Raw genomic sequence first — 3,070 nt, 5'->3', positions numbered from 1 at the left:
TAGAAATATGAGTTAATAAAAAAGGAACAATGGAAATTTTCTAATTCTTATGAAAGAGTGTATTAATGTATTTTAAATGGATTATGGTAGTTATAAAATTATAGCATTTGATTTCTCATGAGACATTTAGAAAAATGTTATAATAATTTCATTTTTAAATGTCAATTCTTACAATGTGCCAGAAATTAAATGCTTTGTAACAAAAAAAAAATACAAAAACCGTAACTACCAAAATTTCTTATTGGATATACAATGTTAAAAATGTATCATCAATAACCTAAATCTGAGGTTACCTAAAAGTATACTAAAAGTATAAAGTTTCTATATGCTATCAAAATGATTATCAGCTTACAACAGAATGTTAAAAATATGACACTTTATGTAAGCTTCATAGTTATCACACACAAAAGAAAAACTGTAGTAAACACAAAAAAGATTACAATAAAGGAGTTAAAGCACACCACCACAAAAAAAGTCATCAAATCACAAAGGAAGATAGAAAGACGAAGCAAGGAAAAAAGAATCTACAAAACAGTTAGAAAACAATTAATAAAATGGCAATAATAAGTCCTTACCTATCAATAATAACTTTAAATATAAATGGTTTAATTCTCTAATCAAAAGACAGAGAATGGGGCTTCCCTGGTGGTCCAGTGGTTAAGACTCCACGCTTCCACTGCAGGGGGCACAGGTTCAATCTCTGGTCGGGGAAGGTCCACATGCCACGAGGTGCAGCCAAAAAAAAAAGACCAAGAATGGCTGAATGGATTAAAAAACAAGATTCAATGACATGCTGCCTACAAGAGACTCACTTTAGTTTTGAGGACACACACAGTGTGAAGGAATGGAAAAAGATATTTCAAGCAAATGGTAACCAAAAGAAAGCACAAGTAGCGATACTTAAGACAAAATAGACTTTAAGATAAAAATGGTCAAAAGAGACAAAGAAGTTCATTATATGATGATAAAGGGGTCAATTCATCACCAAGACATAACTGTAATTAATATTTATGCATCTAATTTCGTGGTACCTAAATATATAAAGCAAATACAAACAGAACTAAAAAGAGAAATAAAGAATAGTACAATAATAGTTGGAAATTTTAATACTCTACTCTGAACAATGGATAAATCATCCATGGAAAGAATCAATAAGGAAACAGCAGATTTGAACAACACTATAGACCAAATAGATCTAACAGACATAGAGAACATTCCATCCAACAGTGACAGAACACACGTTCTTCTCAAGTGCACATGGAACATTTTCTAGGATAGATCGTACGTTAGGTCACAAAACAATTCTCAACAAATTAAATAAGATAGAAATTATATCAAGTATTTTTTCCAACCGCAGTGAAATGAAACTAGAAATCAAGCACAGGAGTAAAGCTGGAAAATTCACAAATATATAGAAATTAAACAACACACTCCTGAAAAGGTACATTAAAAAATATCTTGAGACAAATGAAAATGAAAAGGCAAAATACCAAAACTTATTACAACTGATACCACACAAATACAAAGGATCATAGAGACTAAAATGAACAATTATACACCAACAAATTAGACAACCTAGAAGAAATGGAGAAATTCCTAGAAACATAAAATCTAGCAGGAGTGAATTAAGAAGACATCTGAGAAGACCAAAAATGAGTAAGGAGATTGAATCAGTAATCAAAAACCTCCCAACAAAGAAAAGTCTAGGACCAGATGGTTTCACTGGTGAATTCTATCAAACATTTAAATAATTAATTCCAATCCTTCTCAAACTCTTCCAAAAAGTTGAAGAAGAGAAGACACTCCTAAGCTCACTTTATGAAGCCAGCTTTGTGCTGATACCAAATCCAGATAAGAATACAAGCAAAGAAAACTACAGGCCAATATCCCTAATGAATATAGGTGAAAATTTCCTCAACAAAATACCAGCAAACTGAATTCAAAAGTACAATAAGAGGATCATACACCATGCAAGGATGATCTTTCAACAAACACAAATATATATAATTTATATATAATAGATATTTATTTATATATTACATAAATATTACATAAATATAATTATATAACATACAAATATATAATATGTATGTATATATACCTGACATTATTATAATTATATATTATTAAATAATTATATGTATTATATAATGTATAATATATAATTACATGATATATGCAAATATATAATTTATATATACTATATAATTTAAAATACAAATATAAGAGATTTCCCTGGTGGTCCAGCGGTTAAGACTCTGCACTTCCACTGCAGGGGGCATGGGTTTGACCACTGGTCGGGGAACTAAGATCCTGCATGCTGCACACCGTGGCCAAAAAAATAAAAATAGAATAGAATAAAATACAAATATGATACTTCACATTTATATATACAGTTGACCCTTGAACAACACGGGTTTAGACTGCATACGTCCGTCCACTTATACACAGGATTTTTACAATAAATACATACTGCAGTATTACGCAATCCTCAGTTAGTTGAACCCTCCGAGGTGGAACTGTGGATACAAAGGGCTGACTGTAAAGTTATACCAGGATTTTTGCCGTTGCAGGGGGGTTGGCACCTCTAACTCCTGTGTTGTTCAAGTGTCAACTGTATATAATAATTATATATTACATATGATATACATAATAATTATATATAAATATATACAAATATATATTATATATATAAACATATATAATTTAAAATATAAATGTGATACATCACATTAATAGAATGATAGACAAAAATCAGATGATCATTTAAGCAGAAAAAGCAGTTGACAAAATCAACATCTATTCATGACAAAAAACTCTCAACCAACTGAGTATAAAAGGAATATACCTCAGGACTTCCCTGGTGGGGCAGTGGTTAAGAATCTGCCTGCCAATGAAAGGGACTCGGGCTTGACCTCTGGTCCTGGAAGATCCCACATGCCAGAGCAACTAAGCCCGTGCACCACAACTACTGAGCCTGCTCTCTAGAGCCCGTGAGCCACAACTACTGAGCCCACGTGCTACAACTACTGAAGGCTGCATGCCTAGAGCCTGTGCTCCACAACAAGAG

Source organism: Globicephala melas, chromosome 4 (genome assembly GCF_963455315.2).
Source record: "Globicephala melas chromosome 4, mGloMel1.2, whole genome shotgun sequence".
Taxonomy (NCBI): Eukaryota; Metazoa; Chordata; class Mammalia; order Artiodactyla; family Delphinidae; genus Globicephala; species Globicephala melas.
The sequence above is the reverse complement of the archived record's forward strand: the minus strand, read 5'-3'. Positions refer to the sequence as shown.